At 44.4% G+C, this 17,530-nt stretch overlaps 8 non-coding genes across 8 annotated transcripts; 7 read left to right on the top strand and 1 right to left on the bottom strand.

Annotated features, from left to right (window-relative positions):
- Positions 1 to 701: 701 nt before the first annotated feature.
- On the bottom strand, positions 702 to 783 carry trnas-gcu (transfer RNA serine (anticodon GCU)). The gene has a single exon. It is a non-coding gene; the product is annotated as a tRNA-Ser (tRNA).
- A 4,112-nt stretch (positions 784 to 4,895) lies between these two features.
- Positions 4,896 to 4,977, top strand: trnal-cag (transfer RNA leucine (anticodon CAG)). Its single transcript has one exon. It is a non-coding gene; the product is annotated as a tRNA-Leu (tRNA).
- A 1,492-nt stretch (positions 4,978 to 6,469) lies between these two features.
- On the top strand, positions 6,470 to 6,542 carry trnav-cac (transfer RNA valine (anticodon CAC)). The gene has a single exon. It is a non-coding gene; the product is annotated as a tRNA-Val (tRNA).
- A 3,246-nt stretch (positions 6,543 to 9,788) lies between these two features.
- trnav-cac (transfer RNA valine (anticodon CAC)) lies at positions 9,789 to 9,861 on the top strand. The gene has a single exon. It is a non-coding gene; the product is annotated as a tRNA-Val (tRNA).
- Positions 9,862 to 11,533: 1,672 nt separating this feature from the next.
- On the top strand, positions 11,534 to 11,615 carry trnal-cag (transfer RNA leucine (anticodon CAG)). The gene has a single exon. It is a non-coding gene; the product is annotated as a tRNA-Leu (tRNA).
- A 1,492-nt stretch (positions 11,616 to 13,107) lies between these two features.
- On the top strand, positions 13,108 to 13,180 carry trnav-cac (transfer RNA valine (anticodon CAC)). The gene has a single exon. It is a non-coding gene; the product is annotated as a tRNA-Val (tRNA).
- A 1,672-nt stretch (positions 13,181 to 14,852) lies between these two features.
- On the top strand, positions 14,853 to 14,933 carry trnal-cag (transfer RNA leucine (anticodon CAG)). Its single transcript has one exon. It is a non-coding gene; the product is annotated as a tRNA-Leu (tRNA).
- Positions 14,934 to 16,424: 1,491 nt separating this feature from the next.
- On the top strand, positions 16,425 to 16,497 carry trnav-cac (transfer RNA valine (anticodon CAC)). The gene has a single exon. It is a non-coding gene; the product is annotated as a tRNA-Val (tRNA).
- The last annotated feature ends 1,033 nt before the right edge of the window (positions 16,498 to 17,530 follow it).

Raw genomic sequence — 17,530 nt, 5'->3', positions numbered from 1 at the left:
CATTTTTCATGCTAATGCTGCATGAATTTGCGATTATTGCTCCACAGTTTAGGTTCAGTCCCTGCAGTGAGCATGCAACTTCTCCAGTTGTCCATAGTTCAATGTGATGCATCCAGTGTCTGCATAACGTTTTGGAGCTTGATTCCCACATCTTGTGTTCATCTGTGTCTTGTGTCCAGCCTTCATCAATGGCGAGAGCAACGGGCGATAAAGAGACCAATGTGAAAGTCTCTCCGTATCCATGCATGGCACCCATATCTGCAATTCTCTTCTGTGCATTTTCAGCCAGTTCTCGGTGCCCCAACACCCACGCCCTGCCCCTTTTGAAATATTTCCATTATTTTGTTCTGCCTTTCTGTGCTCTTCTCACCAACATGAATCACTTCTACTCAACCTGCTCCAGATTTCATTTGAAAAAACAGTCATTAAGAATCGCATTACATAAACATGCGCTTCGCATCTCTTGTATTTTGGTTTCCTGGATCTCTTTCATATGATAAAAGGTCACAGCAGCTTTGAAAAAGAAAATCGCGTTACTTTTCATTATCCCAATGTGATCTACGTTTCAATGCAGTTTAAGCAACTGACTCAAATTATTCTTTGAGATTTTATAATAGCGTCGATGCATATAAACTGACCATTGGAGTTCCAATTTCAATAAGACAAGAGTGAGCATGCAAAAATAGCAACTTTGAAAACAGCGATGAGAGTGGGACTCGAACCCACGCGTGCAGAGCACAATGGATTAGCAGTCCATCGCCTTAACCTCTCGGCCACCTCGTCACGTATATGAGCTCGTGCATGAATAAGTGAATTGCGTAAATTATGCAGAACAGCAGATATTTCTCCCTGGTCTGGTGAAATGCTAAATAGCACAGTACGGTCCCAAGAGTATGGTCTGACCTCTGGGTTGTGGGGCAATGGCATTCCCACTGTGACACTCTGCTTACAGTGATCTAAGCAAAAATGAAGAAAAGACTATGTAACAAAGTCTGTTGAATTCTGTGAAGATTTGAATTCAACAGAATGAAGAACCCGAGAAAGCAGGATGTGTTCCTTCAAGAAAGCGTTGGCTAGAGCTCATAAGGATAGTGGACTCAAGGGTTATGGGGATAAGGCAGGAACAGGATACTGATTGAGGATGATCAGCCATGATCGCAATGAATGGTAGTGCCGGCTCGAAGGGCAGAATGGCCTACTCCTGCACCTATTGTCTATTGTCTATTAAATTGCCTGTGAGGAATTGTTTTCGAGACTGGAGGAGAGTGCATAGTGCTCAATGTCATTATTCAGAACACCTTTCTTCTGCTCAGATGTTTTTGACCAGCACTTCTGTATAGAACAGACACTTTCAAAATCCTAAATAAGACTAAACAGACAATTGAATTCAGCAATGCAAAAACCTTGATCTGTATCATTTTCCTGGGCCATGCAACACCAAGTATGATCACAGCAACACAGTGAGCAAGTGTCAGAAGGAAAATTAGTGCAGTGCCAGAGAGAATGCTGGGAGCAGCAGTTGACACACGGGGAAGTGCATTTCCCACAACAGGAACACTACCAAAAAGCGGACTGTGGTGGAAGAATTCAGAGGGGGTTTACACTTTGGAATTTGATACCAGAGACACAATGGAGATCTGTCATTGAGTCTGTTAAAGATGAAGATTTTAAGATTTCTACAGATGAAAAACAAAATAAAATGTTCATTGGTTAGTGAAGGCAAATGTTGCAATTATATATTTCAAAAATCTACCCATCTTTGCAATGAGTAGCTCACCATTTTCCTCACTCGGAGTCAGAACCACTGGTGAAGATGATCGTTAAATCCCCGTTACTAGCCATGGAATCAGAGAACTTCGGTTTCCCAAACGTTAAGATACAACCAGGAACTTGGAGATAAGCATTAATGTGTTGCTCCTGTGATGCAGGTGACAGTGCATGGTATCTCTGTGCCAGTATAGTGGGCTGTGCTGCGCTGAAGTTTTAAGTTTGAGCCTCACATGGAGCAGCTTCAATTATTCATTGTCTTGAGGGGTACGGATAGAAGGTGATATTGAGCAAAGCCAAGTTTATGGGAAAATACCCGTGTTTGTGGATTGAGAAATGACCTTTATTGGATAATAACTCCTTGATCAACAAACATACTGCAAGTAGTTAAAACGTGAAGAGACATGTGTGGAGAGAGAGCCAAAGGTGATTGTTCAGCAGGTGGATAACGTTTCCCATGTGCATTGCTTTAATTTCGCGAAAATAAATGTTGAACTGGTTTTATGTTATGCATTTTGTTGCAAAGTCGCAAAGGTTATTGCAATAATCAAAAAGGAAAAATCACATAGGACCGTTTGAATATTGTATTGAATTGAATTTTGGCCTGAGCATATTTTATCTTCAATGGCATGCTGCAGAGAAGTACAGAGGGTTAACAATACAAAATAACAGATCTTCTTGGTGCATTTCTTGGGTGGAGTAAAGAATGTACGAAATATACATAACATCATGTGAATGTGGTCGAATCTTTAAAGTAGGTGTTGCGTCTCCAAGTGACGATTCAATTCCGACTGATTAGGATATAACTTCTGTCTGCAGTTATTTTAGGACATCAGCTCCATTTACAGAGTTTCACCATGAATAACACGCCACACCTTACCAATCCATGAACGTTTTTTACTCAATCTTAACCAGTTCTACGTGTTCATGAAATGTCTTTGTGGCTGAAGTCAACCAAATTCGAAATTCTTACGCAACCACACTGACTTCCTCTCAATGGTAAATTCCCTCCTTGTATGTTTGTTCGTGTATCTTTTAAAACACTGTGAAATCAGCTTCTACGTTTTATTTCTGGAAAGTCGTTCACGATTTAACTAACTGTATTGATTGGAAGAAACTCTCATTCAAACTTTTCTTAATCATTCACTAATGGTTTTGAAGCTCTAACTAAAGTTATTGATTCACTCGAAAGAGGGGATTTCCCTGATTTAGTCATTCAAACCTCACGTTATGTGAAAATCTCATTTGTTGACTTCAAACTTGGGTGTTTCTGCTCCAGCATTTCCAGATCTCGTGAATAAACTCCCTCATTCTTTCCATCATCCCGTTTGCATCCTTTCTGATATTTTTATGTCTCAGTAAACAACGTCACTTGGCTTTCTAATATCTTGCTATCCAGGAAACAGCGTCGGTGTCCTTTCTAACCTCTTCACATGTTGTTGGTGGAGCATGAGGACAAGGATTACACACAATGCTCCCACTGAGGGTGACCTGAAGATTTTACAGTCACACTATGAACTCTTTGCTTTTTAAATATGACGTCACTATGTATAAACTCCACTCAGGTAAATTATTATCTATCCAGTTCATGAACATCATCTCCGTAGGATCGAAAATTATCTATCACTCCCTTTATTCTTCCATGAAATGTTTGAAAGTTTTGTAAGGCCAACATCTCTAACTCCCCGTGCCCTGAGTGAGCCTCAGCTATTTCTAAAGGCGACTCAAGTTCAAATACTTCATAGTGTGTCTCCAGTCATTCTAGTGCAGACTGGTTCTGGACAGTAAATGTCATCACCAAAGGCCACCGTGGATCTGAAATCAAAGTTTTTTCACATAGTAATTGTCTTAGCTATTGTGTATCGTACGTCCATGTTCTTTTTCAATGTGTTCATCATTTCATGGGTCCCTGTATTGAATTCTACTGAATGATTAATTTGTGAATGGAGACTTTCCCTTCACCACTCATTCGAAACTCCATGGAACATTGAATGATTTTACTCATATGCTTCCAGAGGACAGTCCTGCCATCACTGGGATGAATCAGTGAACATTCCGGACGTATTCTTGAAGGCAAGGATTTCCTTCTCCAGTTTAGGGGATCATTACTGCACTGAATCCCATGTGTGCCTTCATTAAGATCAGAACAGTTGCAGCAAGATTTTAAAACTAAGATTTGGCAATCTGCTTGCATTGGCAAGAATAACATCGCATCCTTTTGGTTTTCTTTAAATCACTGACGAGAAGGAAAATGTAAACGGGGAGAGCGAGTGGGAAAGTGAGGCAGTTGCAGCTCTGGTGAAATTCTTTCTTTGTGAGTCGCTCAGCAACAAGAGATATGCAGGTAACTCATTCGTGAGAGATCTTCACATCGAGAACAAAAAGCAACCAAGTGCAGTTAGCACCACTTCCGGAGTGGGGGTGGGGTGAGCAGTAACTTCTGTCGCTATGTTCAGAAACTGCCTTTTCGATTTACTTGGACACAAACTGCATTTCTAAAAAGCACCATGGAGTTTAGCAAAATTTATTGAGTCGCTTCTTGTCGATTCCCACACAGGTTTCCAACTCGGTTGATATCCATGTGGCTCAAGTCCAGGTGTGAACATCTCTGCAGTAAATTGCACGGTTAAGGAAAAAGGCAAGGAAAGTGGCTTCTCGAATAGAAACAGTGACTGAAACTATGCTGCACGGTATGATGTGGAACACGGCCTGCTCAGCTTTGTGCATTTTCCCTGTAGTCCGGTGTGTTTCGTGTTCCGTGTAAACGTGAAAGTTGTCCTGTTTCGAGCAATCGGTGAAATCATTCAGCAAAGCAAGAATCGAAATTGAAGTAATGTCAAGCAGCTCATGGTGATTTGACCAAATCATTACCGAACATATATTCTCACGCAGTCAAAGATACATTTCTGGCTGAAAAGAGTCTGAGAAGATAGACACAGCTTACCATTGATTTTTGTCTGGATTGATGGGCTTTCATTATCTGCTGCGAAATAGACATTGTAGCCGGGCACATACCAGCTGCTGTGCGAGTCGGACAGGGACCATGGAACCCTTTTCATGTGACTTTGCATGTGTGGTCATGCAGGAGCACAATTCGAAATGCAAGAAAATGGACGCTCAGGCTGTCTGGTAGTGTGGCCGAGCGGTCTAAGGCGCTGGATCCAGGTTCCAATCCTGAAAGGGGCGTGGGTTCGAATCCCACCACTGCCATTTCAGCTGACCAGCTCGAATGCTGCTTCGATCCCCGCTGCATTGATGTTCTTGGAGAATTAACTGTGGACAGGTGCCGAGTATTGTCAGGTCTCTCAGCTGCCATGATGTTATTCGCCTTCCCCTGCAGAAAATCGCAAGCAGCTCAGCGATTGGTTTATGTTCCAGGCAAGTTGAGGTTTTACTGGAACCGAATGGATACTGTTATTTCATCGCTGTTGTGAAACAAAGTCCGGCGGTGAGTCGATTCATCGTTATTTGGCTTTCTGGCGAATGGGAAAATCTTTTCAATGCATATGTTATTGAATTTCTCCCATTTCCTGCATTTCCGTCCTGGAGACACCGGAAGGGAAAGGTAATCTAATCGAGACTGTGATTGGTGAAATTCACTTTTTTATGGCCCATACTTATTATATTCTTTCTTTCTCTCTTTTCAGCATTGTCTGGGAAGTGGTGGTGCACTAAGGCTGCAGTATGTTTGAAAGAGTAGTTTGGAATTGCCCTGTTGTTAGTTGTGAGATTACTTTATGCCTCATGCCCTCGGACTGTCTCACATTTAGCATTCATGCTTCGCTGTGTCTGAACATGCATTAGGTATGCCCGTTTTGTTTGTGTTCCGTGTTAAATGCTTTCTGTTTGCGATTCGGTCAATACATTACGAGTTAACAGGGGTTCTGAGGTAACTTGCAGCAGCAAAAATCCTCAACTGAGGATCTGGGAAAGTTTCACGAAGCATGGTCAGTCGGAGCAAAAGTAAGGAAGTCGTTCGTTTCTGCAGTGTTTCACAATACTACCTTTCCCGTGAGCAGTCGAACAGACTAAATGATTGTGCTACAGACTGCGACGACAAGCTCCGCTGAAAAGTAATCCTTTAGAACCGGTGTAAGCAACGCAAGGTTATTGGGGTACACCGCGTGGAAACAGAGACTTCGGTGTATCTCATCCATGCTCACCACATCACCAAAATTAAACAAGTCCCGTTCCACAGCATTTCTCCTCAATCCCTCTAAACCCATCCTATCCAGAAACTCATCCGATTACCATTGCAATTTTCTGAGTGCAATAGCCTCCTCCACTCCCTCTGGTAGCTCATTCCATACACCCACAACCTTGTGAGTGGAAAATGTGCGTCGGGGTCCTTTGTCAATTTCAGACCACTCACCTTAAACCTATGCTCTCGAGTTTCCAACTCACCCTAGCTTGTGTAAAACACATAAATACTCAGTTTACAACCCTTCCATAAAACCATGTCGCAGCCGTTATGCTGCCGGGAAAGTTGTCCCAACTTATTCCACTTCACACTCCAGTCCAAACGTTGACGACATCCTTGTCTATATTTTGTCACTAATTTCAGTCTATATTTTTTGACTTTTTCAAGATGTCAATTTCCCTGGATAACAACGAGCTATTGGAAAAAGAAAGGTGAAACGTAGAATGGCTTCAACTTTCTGTGCTGGATGCCACAGAGCCGCAACGCGCTCGGCTGAAGCTCGTTTCTGTAGTGTAGTGGTCATCACGTTCGCCTCACACGCGAAAGGTCCCCAGTTCGAAACTGGGCAGAAACTGCTTTGTTCTTCAACTGCAGCCTTTTACACGGACAAGAACGGAGCTTTCTTGCTTGCTCTCCCATCTGCAAATCTGCCTTCGAAAATGCTCGAACAAATCTGCTCTCTTTGTGAAATGTGATGCACTTCCATTTAATTAGTGAGCAAAGCATTGTAAAGGCTTGTTCTGATCAGAACCATTGTAAAACCTGGTTCTGATCATAAGTCATTCTGTTTGAGAGTGTAGTTACCGCGTTCTGATCCCTTCCACGAAAAACTGTCCCGCATTTGCATTCCTTGCGCAGGCGGACCGGTTCAAAGACAGGGAAGAAGCTGATGCGCTGGTGCTACTGATCAGCGCACCACTGATTCCTGAACTAGTCTGTCTGTCAAATGTAAACCAAAGTCGTCTCTGCAAGGCCTCATTTGGAAACTCTCTGTCGTTATTCAACGTGCGAGAATTGGCAGCAGAGGTGCTGAATCATGGTTTGGATCAGTTCGCACGTTAGTGACTCATTCAATCAGCAACAGCAATGAAAGAAATTGCACTCCCAGAGGAACCTCTGGACTTGTGGTTTCATAGCGTCGCTAGTATTAAGGTGAGCCCCGAGATCTAAGCCATGTTGGAACTGAAACGGAGGAATTGACAGAGAGGCTGCAGAATAACATCGCAACCTTTTGGTTTTCTTTAAATCACTGACGAGCAGGAAACTGTAAACGGGCAGGGCGAGTGGGAAAGTGAGGCAGTTGCAGCTCTGGTGAAACTCCTTCTTTGTAAGTCACTCAGCACCAAGAGACGTGAAGGTGACTCATGCCTGAGAACTCTTCACATCGAGAACAAAAAGCAATCAAGTGCAGTTAGCACCTCTCCCGGAATTGGGGTGGAGTGAGATAATTACCTTTTGACTTCAGTTACTATGTTCAGAAACTGCCTTTTAAATTGAGGTGAACAGAAACTGCATTTCTAATGAGCACCATGGAATTTAGCAAGATTTATTGAGTCGCTTCTCGTCGCTTCCCACACAGGTTTCCAAGTCAGTCGGTATCGATGTGGCTCATGTCCAGGTGTGAATATCCCAGCAGCCAATTGCACAGTTAAGGTAAAAGGCAAGGAAAGTGGCATCTCGAACCAGCCCCGAGGTCATATCATCCTCACAAGGTGATCTGTCGTTCTCGGATTGTAATGCTACCTCCGGTTTTAGGGTGGAGAACATTCTTTGCAAAACAGACACAGTGACTGAAAATATAGTGCACGGTATGATGTGGAACACGGCCTGCTCAGCTTTGTGCATTTTCCCTGTAGTCCGGTGTGTTTCGTGTTCCGTGTAAACGTGAACGTTGTCCTGTTTCGAGCAATCGGTGAAATCATTCAGCAAAGCAAGAATCGAAATTGAAGTAATGTCAAGCAGCTCATGGTGATTTGACCAAATCATTACCGAACATATATTCTCACGCAGTCAAAGATACATTTCTGGCTGAAAAGAGTCTGAGAAGATAGACACAGCTTACCATTGATTTTTGTCTGGATTGATGGGCTTTCATTATCTGCTGCGAAATAGACATTGTAGCCGGGCACATACCAGCTGCTGTGCGAGTCGGACAGGGACCATGGAACCCTTTTCATGTGACTTTGCATGTGTGGTTATGCAGGAGCACAATTCGAAATGCAAGAAAATGGGCGCACAGGCTGTCTGGTAGTGTGGCCGAGCAGTCTAAGGCGCTGGATCCAGGTTCCAATCCTGAAAGGGGCGTGGGTTCGAATCCCACCACTGCCATTTCAGCTGACCAGCTCGAATGCTGCTTCGATCCCCGCTGCATTGATGTTCTTGGAGAATTAACTGTGGACAGGTGCCGAGTATTGTCAGGTCTCTCAGCTGCCATGATGTTATTCGCCTTCCCCTGCAGAAAATCGCAAGCAGCTCAGCGATTGGTTTATGTTCCAGGCAAGTTGAGGTTTTACTGGAACCGAATGGATACTGTTATTTCATCGCTGTTGTGAAACAAAGTCCGGCGGTGAGTCGATTCATCGTTATTTGGCTTTCTGGCGAATGGGAAAATCTTTTCAATGCATATGTTATTGAATTTCTCCCATTTCCTGCATTTCCGTCCTGGAGACACCGGAAGGGAAAGGTAATCTAATCGAGACTGTGATTGGTGAAATTCACTTTTTTATGGCCCATACTTATTATATTCTTTCTTTCTCTCTTTTCAGCATTGTCTGGGAAGTGGTGGTGCACTAAGGCTGCAGTATGTTTGAAAGAGTAGTTTGGAATTGCCCTGTTGTTAGTTGTGAGATTACTTTATGCCTCATGCCCTCGGACTGTCTCACATTTAGCATTCATGCTTCGCTGTGTCTGAACATGCATTAGGTATGCCCGTTTTGTTTGTGTTCCGTGTTAAATGCTTTCTGTTTGCGATTCGGTCAATACATTACGAGTTAACAGGGGTTCTGAGGTAACTTGCAGCAGCAAAAATCCTCAACTGAGGATCTGGGAAAGTTTCACGAAGCATGGTCAGTCGGAGCAAAAGTAAGGAAGTCGTTCGTTTCTGCAGTGTTTCACAATACTACCTTTCCCGTGAGCAGTCGAACAGACTAAATGATTGTGCTACAGACTGCGACGACAAGCTCCGCTGAAAAGTAATCCTTTAGAACCGGTGTAAGCAACGCAAGGTTATTGGGGTACACCGCGTGGAAACAGAGACTTCGGTGTATCTCATCCATGCTCACCACATCACCAAAATTAAACAAGTCCCGTTCCACAGCATTTCTCCTCAATCCCTCTAAACCCATCCTATCCAGAAACTCATCCGATTACCATTGCAATTTTCTGAGTGCAATAGCCTCCTCCACTCCCTCTGGTAGCTCATTCCATACACCCACAACCTTGTGAGTGGAAAATGTGCGTCGGGGTCCTTTGTCAATTTCAGACCACTCACCTTAAACCTATGCTCTCGAGTTTCCAACTCACCCTAGCTTGTGTAAAACACATAAATACTCAGTTTACAACCCTTCCATAAAACCATGTCGCAGCCGTTATGCTGCCGGGAAAGTTGTCCCAACTTATTCCACTTCACACTCCAGTCCAAACATTGACGACATCCTTGTCTATATTTTGTCACTAATTTCAGTCTATATTTTTTGACTTTTTCAAGATGTCAATTTCCCTGGATAACAACGAGCTATTGGAAAAAGAAAGGTGAAACGTAGAATGGCTTCAACTTTCTGTGCTGGATGCCACAGAGCCGCAACGCGCTCGGCTGAAGCTCGTTTCTGTAGTGTAGTGGTCATCACGTTCGCCTCACACGCGAAAGGTCCCCAGTTCGAAACTGGGCAGAAACTGCTTTGTTCTTCAATTGCAGCCTTTTACACGGACAAGAACGGAGCTTTCTTGCTTGCTCTCCCATCTGCAAATCTGCCTTCGAAAATGCTCGAACAAATCTGCTCTCTTTGTGAAATGTGATGCACTTCCATTTAATTAGTGAGCAAAGCATTGTAAAGGCTTGTTCTGATCAGAACCATTGTAAAACCTGGTTCTGATCATAAGTCATTCTGTTTGAGAGTGTAGTTACCGCGTTCTGATCCCTTCCACGAAAAACTGTCCCGCATTTGCATTCCTTGCGCAGGCGGACCGGTTCAAAGACAGGGAAGAAGCTGATGCGCTGGTGCTACTGATCAGCGCACCACTGATTCCTGAACTAGTCTGTCTGTCAAATGTAAACCAAAGTCGTCTCTGCAAGGCCTCATTTGGAAACTCTCTGTCGTTATTCAACGTGCGAGAATTGGCAGCAGAGGTGCTGAATCATGGTTTGGATCAGTTCGCACGTTAGTGACTCATTCAATCAGCAACAGCAATGAAAGAAATTGCACTCCCAGAGGAACCTCTGGACTTGTGGTTTCATAGCGTCGCTAGTATTAAGGTGAGCCCCGAGATCTAAGCCATGTTGGAACTGAAACGGAGGAATTGACAGAGAGGCTGCAGAATAACATCGCAACCTTTTGGTTTTCTTTAAATCACTGACGAGCAGGAAACTGTAAACGGGCAGGGCGAGTGGGAAAGTGAGGCAGTTGCAGCTCTGGTGAAACTCCTTCTTTGTAAGTCACTCAGCACCAAGAGACGTGAAGGTGACTCATGCCTGAGAACTCTTCACATCGAGAACAAAAAGCAATCAAGTGCAGTTAGCACCTCTCCCGGAATTGGGGTGGAGTGAGATAATTACCTTTTGACTTCAGTTACTATGTTCAGAAACTGCCTTTTAAATTGAGGTGAACAGAAACTGCATTTCTAATGAGCACCATGGAATTTAGCAAGATTTATTGAGTCGCTTCTCGTCGCTTCCCACACAGGTTTCCAAGTCAGTCGGTATCGATGTGGCTCATGTCCAGGTGTGAATATCCCTGCAGCCAATTGCACAGTTAAGGTAAAAGGCAAGGAAAGTGGCATCTCGAACCAGCCCCGAGGTCATATCATCCTCACAAGGTGATCTGTCGTTCTCGGATTGTAATGCTACCTCCGGTTTTAGGGTGGAGAACATTCTTTGCAAAACAGACACAGTGACTGAAAATATAGTGCACGGTATGATGTGGAACACGGCCTGCTCAGCTTTGTGCATTTTCCCTGTAGTCCGGTGTGTTTCGTGTTCCGTGTAAACGTGAACGTTGTCCTGTTTCGAGCAATCGGTGAAATCATTCAGCAAAGCAAGAATCGAAATTGAAGTAATGTCAAGCAGCTCATGGTGATTTGACCAAATCATTACCGAACATATATTCTCACGCAGTCAAAGATACATTTCTGGCTGAAAAGAGTCTGAGAAGATAGACACAGCTTACCATTGATTTTTGTCTGGATTGATGGGCTTTCATTATCTGCTGCGAAATAGACATTGTAGCCGGGCACATACCAGCTGCTGTGCGAGTCGGACAGGGACCATGGAACCCTTTTCATGTGACTTTGCATGTGTGGTTATGCAGGAGCACAATTCGAAATGCAAGAAAATGGGCGCACAGGCTGTCTGGTAGTGTGGCCGAGCGGTCTAAGGCGCTGGATCCAGGTTCCAATCCTGAAAGGGGCGTGGGTTCGAATCCCACCACTGCCATTTCAGCTGACCAGCTCGAATGCTGCTTCGATCCCCGCTGCATTGATGTTCTTGGAGAATTAACTGTGGACAGGTGCCGAGTATTGTCAGGTCTCTCAGCTGCCATGATGTTATTCGCCTTCCCCTGCAGAAAATCGCAAGCAGCTCAGCGATTGGTTTATGTTCCAGGCAAGTTGAGGTTTTACTGGAACCGAATGGATACTGTTATTTCATCGCTGTTGTGAAACAAAGTCCGGCGGTGAGTCGATTCATCGTTATTTGGCTTTCTGGCGAATGGGAAAATCTTTTCAATGCATATGTTATTGAATTTCTCCCATTTCCTGCATTTCCGTCCTGGAGACACCGGAAGGGAAAGGTAATCTAATCGAGACTGTGATTGGTGAAATTCACTTTTTTATGGCCCATACTTATTATATTCTTTCTTTCTCTCTTTTCAGCATTGTCTGGGAAGTGGTGGTGCACTAAGGCTGCAGTATGTTTGAAAGAGTAGTTTGGAATTGCCCTGTTGTTAGTTGTGAGATTACTTTATGCCTCATGCCCTCGGACTGTCTCACATTTAGCATTCATGCTTCGCTGTGTCTGAACATGCATTAGGTATGCCCGTTTTGTTTGTGTTCCGTGTTAAATGCTTTCTGTTTGCGATTCGGTCAATACATTACGAGTTAACAGGGGTTCTGAGGTAACTTGCAGCAGCAAAAATCCTCAACTGAGGATCTGGGAAAGTTTCACGAAGCATGGTCAGTCGGAGCAAAAGTAAGGAAGTCGTTCGTTTCTGCAGTGTTTCACAATACTACCTTTCCCGTGAGCAGTCGAACAGACTAAATGATTGTGCTACAGACTGCGACGACAAGCTCCGCTGAAAAGTAATCCTTTAAAACCGGTGTAAGCAACGCAAGGTTATTGGGGTACACCGCGTGGAAACAGAGACTTCGGTGTATCTCATCCATGCTCACCACATCACCAAAATTAAACAAGTCCCGTTCCACAGCATTTCTCCTCAATCCCTCTAAACCCATCCTATCCAGAAACTCATCCGATTACCATTGCAATTTTCTGAGTGCAATAGCCTCCTCCACTCCCTCTGGTAGCTCATTCCATACACCCACAACCTTGTGAGTGGAAAATGTGCGTCGGGGTCCTTTGTCAATTTCAGACCACTCACCTTAAACCTATGCTCTCGAGTTTCCAACTCACCCTAGCTTGTGTAAAACACATAAATACTCAGTTTACAACCCTTCCATAAAACCATGTCGCAGCCGTTATGCTGCCGGGAAAGTTGTCCCAGCTTATTCCACTTCACACTCCAGTCCAAACATTGACGACATCCTTGTCTATATTTTGTCACTAATTTCAGTCTATATTTTTTGACTTTTTCAAGATGTCAATTTCCCTGGATAACAACGAGCTATTGGAAAAAGAAAGGTGAAACGTAGAATGGCTTCAACTTTCAGTGCTGGATGCCACAGAGCCGCAACGCGCTCGGCTGAAGCTCGTTTCTGTAGTGTAGTGGTCATCACGTTCGCCTCACACGCGAAAGGTCCCCAGTTCGAAACTGGGCAGAAACTGCTTTGTTCTTCAATTGCAGCCTTTTACACGGACAAGAACGGAGCTTTCTTGCTTGCTCTCCCATCTGCAAATCTGCCTTCGAAAATGCTCGAACAAATCTGCTCTCTTTGTGAAATGTGATGCACTTCCATTTAATTAGTGAGCAAAGCATTGTAAAGGCTTGTTCTGATCAGAACCATTGTAAAACCTGGTTCTGATCATAAGTCATTCTGTTTGAGAGTGTAGTTACCGCGTTCTGATCCCTTCCACGAAAAACTGTCCCGCATTTGCATTCCTTGCGCAGGCGGACCGGTTCAAAGACAGGGAAGAAGCTGATGCGCTGGTGCTACTGATCAGCGCACCACTGATTCCTGAACTAGTCTGTCTGTCAAATGTAAACCAAAGTCGTCTCTGCAAGGCCTCATTTGGAAACTCTCTGTCGTTATTCAACGTGCGAGAATTGGCAGCAGAGGTGCTGAATCATGGTTTGGATCAGTTCGCACGTTAGTGACTCATTCAATCAGCAACAGCAATGAAAGAAATTGCACTCCCAGAGGAACCTCTGGACTTGTGGTTTCATAGCGTCGCTAGTATTAAGGTGAGCCCCGAGATCTAAGCCATGTTGGAACTGAAACGGAGGAATTGACAGAGAGGCTGCAGAATAACATCGCAACCTTTTGGTTTTCTTTAAATCACTGACGAGCAGGAAACTGTAAACGGGCAGGGCGAGTGGGAAAGTGAGGCAGTTGCAGCTCTGGTGAAACTCCTTCTTTGTAAGTCACTCAGCACCAAGAGACGTGAAGGTGACTCATGCCTGAGAACTCTTCACATCGAGAACAAAAAGCAATCAAGTGCAGTTAGCACCTCTCCCGGAATTGGGGTGGAGTGAGATAATTACCTTTTGACTTCAGTTACTATGTTCAGAAACTGCCTTTTAAATTGAGGTGAACAGAAACTGCATTTCTAATGAGCACCATGGAATTTAGCAAGATTTATTGAGTCGCTTCTCGTCGCTTCCCACACAGGTTTCCAAGTCAGTCGGTATCGATGTGGCTCATGTCCAGGTGTGAATATCCCTGCAGCCAATTGCACAGTTAAGGTAAAAGGCAAGGAAAGTGGCATCTCGAACCAGCCCCGAGGTCATATCATCCTCACAAGGTGATCTGTCGTTCTCGGATTGTAATGCTACCTCCGGTTTTAGGGTGGAGAACATTCTTTGCAAAACAGACACAGTGACTGAAAATATAGTGCACGGTATGATGTGGAACACGGCCTGCTCAGCTTTGTGCATTTTCCCTGTAGTCCGGTGTGTTTCGTGTTCCGTGTAAACGTGAACGTTGTCCTGTTTCGAGCAATCGGTGAAATCATTCAGCAAAGCAAGAATCGAAATTGAAGTAATGTCAAGCAGCTCATGGTGATTTGACCAAATCATTACCGAACATATATTCTCACGCAGTCAAAGATACATTTCTGGCTGAAAAGAGTCTGAGAAGATAGACACAGCTTACCATTGATTTTTGTCTGGATTGATGGGCTTTCATTATCTGCTGCGAAATAGACATTGTAGCCGGGCACATACCAGCTGCTGTGCGAGTCGGACAGGGACCATGGAACCCTTTTCATGTGACTTTGCATGTGTGGTTATGCAGGAGCACAATTCGAAATGCAAGAAAATGGGCGCACGGGCTGTCTGGTAGTGTGGCCGAGCGGTCTAAGGCGCTGGATCCAGGTTCCAATCCTGAAAGGGCGTGGGTTCGAATCCCACCACTGCCATTTCAGCTGATCAACTCGAATGCTGCTTCGATCCCCGCTGCGTTGATGTTCTCGGAGAATTAACTGTGGACAGGTGCCGAGTATTGTCAGGTCTCTCAGCTGCCATGATGTTATTCGCCTCCCCTGCAGAAAATCGCAAGCAGCTCAGCGATTGGTTTATGTTCCAGGCAAGTTGAGGTTTTACTGGAACCGAATGGAGACTGTTATTTCATCGCTGTTGTGAAACAAAGTCCGGCGGTGAGTCGATTCATCGTTATTTGCCTTTCTGGCGAATGGGAAAATCTTTCCAATGCATATGTTATTGAATTTCTCCCATTTCCTGCATTTCCGTCCTGGAGACACCGGAAGGGAAAGGTAATCTAATCGAGACTGTGATTGGTGAAATTCACTTTTTTATGGCCCATACTTATTATATTCTTTCTTTCTCTCTTTTCAGCATTGTCTGGGAAGTGGTGGTGCACTAAGGCTGCAGTATGTTTGAAAGAGTAGTTTGGAATTGCCCTGTTGTTAGTTGTGAGATTACTTTATGCCTCATGCCCTCGGACTGTCTCACATTTAGCATTCATGCTTCGCTGTGTCTGAACATGCATTAGGTATGCCCGTTTTGTTTGTGTTCCGTGTTAAATGCTTTCTGTTTGCGATTCGGTCAATACATTACGAGTTAACAGGGGTTCTGAGGTAACTTGCAGCAGCAAAAATCCTCAACTGAGGATCTGGGAAAGTTTCACGAAGCATGGTCAGTCGGAGCAAAAGTAAGGAAGTCGTTCGTTTCTGCAGTGTTTCACAATACTACCTTTCCCGTGAGCAGTCGAACAGACTAAATGATTGTGCTACAGACTGCGACGACAAGCTCCGCTGAAAAGTAATCCTTTAAAACCGGTGTAAGCAACGCAAGGTTATTGGGGTACACCGCGTGGAAACAGAGACTTCGGTGTATCTCATCCATGCTCACCACATCACCAAAATTAAACAAGTCCCGTTCCACAGCATTTCTCCTCAATCCCTCTAAACCCATCCTATCCAGAAACTCATCCGATTACCATTGCAATTTTCTGAGTGCAATAGCCTCCTCCACTCCCTCTGGTAGCTCATTCCATACACCCACAACCTTGTGAGTGGAAAATGTGCGTCGGGGTCCTTTGTCAATTTCAGACCACTCACCTTAAACCTATGCTCTCGAGTTTCCAACTCACCCTAGCTTGTGTAAAACACATAAATACTCAGTTTACAACCCTTCCATAAAACCATGTCGCAGCCGTTATGCTGCCGGGAAAGTTGTCCCAACTTATTCCACTTCACACTCCAGTCCAAACATTGACGACATCCTTGTCTATATTTTGTCACTAATTTCAGTCTATATTTTTTGACTTTTTCAAGATGTCAATTTCCCTGGATAACAACGAGCTATTGGAAAAAGAAAGGTGAAACGTAGAATGGCTTCAACTTTCTGTGCTGGATGCCACAGAGCCGCAACGCGCTCGGCTGAAGCTCGTTTCTGTAGTGTAGTGGTCATCACGTTCGCCTCACACGCGAAAGGTCCCCAGTTCGAAACTGGGCAGAAACTGCTTTGTTCTTCAATTGCAGCCTTTTACACGGACAAGAACGGAGCTTTCTTGCTTGCTCTCCCATCTGCAAATCTGCCTTCGAAAATGCTCGAACAAATCTGCTCTCTTTGTGAAATGTGATGCACTTCCATTTAATTAGTGAGCAAAGCATTGTAAAGGCTTGTTCTGATCAGAACCATTGTAAAACCTGGTTCTGATCATAAGTCATTCTGTTTGAGAGTGTAGTTACCGCGTTCTGATCCCTTCCACGAAAAACTGTCCCGCATTTGCATTCCTTGCGCAGGCGGACCGGTTCAAAGACAGGGAAGAAGCTGATGCGCTGGTGCTACTGATCAGCGCACCACTGATTCCTGAACTAGTCTGTCTGTCAAATGTAAACCAAAGTCGTCTCTGCAAGGCCTCATTTGGAAACTCTCTGTCGTTATTCAACGTGCGAGAATTGGCAGCAGAGGTGCTGAATCATGGTTTGGATCAGTTCGCACGTTAGTGACTCATTCAATCAGCAACAGCAATGAAAGAAATTGCACTCCCAGAGGAACCTCTGGACTTGTGGTTTCATAGCGTCGCTAGTATTAAGGTGAGCCCCGAGATCTAAGCCATGTTGGAACTGAAACGGAGGAATTGACAGAGAGGCTGCAGAATAACATCGCAACCTTTTGGTTTTCTTTAAATCACTGACGAGCAGGAAACTGTAAACGGGCAGGGCGAGTGGGAAAGTGAGGCAGTTGCAGCTCTGGTGAAACTCCTTCTTTGTAAGTCACTCAGCACCAAGAGACGTGAAGGTGACTCATGCCTGAGAACTCTTCACATCGAGAACAAAAAGCAATCAAGTGCAGTTAGCACCTCTCCCGGAATTGGGGTGGAGTGAGATAATTACCTTTTGACTTCAGTTACTATGTTCAGAAACTGCCTTTTAAATTGAGGTGAACAGAAACTGCATTTCTAATGAGCACCATGGAATTTAGCAAGATTTATTGAGTCGCTTCTCGTCGCTTCCCACACAGGTTTCCAAGTCAGTCGGTATCGATGTGG

This window comes from Hemiscyllium ocellatum, unplaced genomic scaffold, assembly GCF_020745735.1.
Source record: "Hemiscyllium ocellatum isolate sHemOce1 unplaced genomic scaffold, sHemOce1.pat.X.cur. scaffold_690_pat_ctg1, whole genome shotgun sequence".
Taxonomy (NCBI): Eukaryota; Metazoa; Chordata; class Chondrichthyes; order Orectolobiformes; family Hemiscylliidae; genus Hemiscyllium; species Hemiscyllium ocellatum.
Note: the sequence above shows the minus strand (reverse complement) of the source record. Positions and strands in the feature narration are given on the sequence as shown.